The sequence below is a fragment of the Hydra vulgaris genome, chromosome 11 (assembly GCF_038396675.1).
Source record: "Hydra vulgaris chromosome 11, alternate assembly HydraT2T_AEP".
NCBI lineage: Eukaryota > Metazoa > Cnidaria > Hydrozoa > Anthoathecata > Hydridae > Hydra > Hydra vulgaris.
Window position 1 is genome coordinate 20560001 of NC_088930.1, and position 785 is coordinate 20560785.

Sequence of the window (785 nt, forward strand, 5' to 3'; positions counted from 1 at the left end):
TTCCAACTGCACAACATCGTTCACACCCATGCAAACTGTTATCGCCTTTAATATTTTTTAAAAACGCCCTAGCAGGTGCATCACACACAAATGACTGCAATAACAAGGTATAGGTTTTTTCTCCATAACTAAATCCATACTCTTGGAGGCGCTTAACCTCATAAATAAAATCTTGCAAAATATCATCTACAGAGTTTGGTTTTGAATTTCCACTAAAAAGTGCAGCAATCATAGGAGTAGAATGATTTATAGAACATAATATTGGCCAAAATTGTAAGCTAGATGATTTGAACAAAGGTATGCCATCCACATTTACTTTCAAGTTCAGAATTTTATTACTGTCATCTCTTTCTAAAGATTGTGTGATGATTTTTTCAAGCTCAAAATACAAATAGTCACCACCACATTTTTTGTATGTAACTATTGTTCTTGTACTTTTTAAAAGAGTACGACTGTCCTTTGGAAGATCAAAACCATACTTCCGCAAGACACTAAGCACTCCATTCACTTGAACATGCGTCATTTTACATCTAACTGCCAAATCAGCCAAATCGTTTCTCAAACTTTCTTTATTGCTATTATCTGATTCTGCATCACCTTCACTTTCCGAGCTACTATTAGGTTATTAGTTTCAAAATCATCATCATTATAGTTATCAAAATTAGATACTTCAATATGTCTAGATAAAGATTGTAACATCTCAACGTTATCCTGCCCATCAGCATTCAAAAAACTCCCCATTTCCATTATCACCTTTCGATATTTTCTTTGGTACTCAGAAGTCA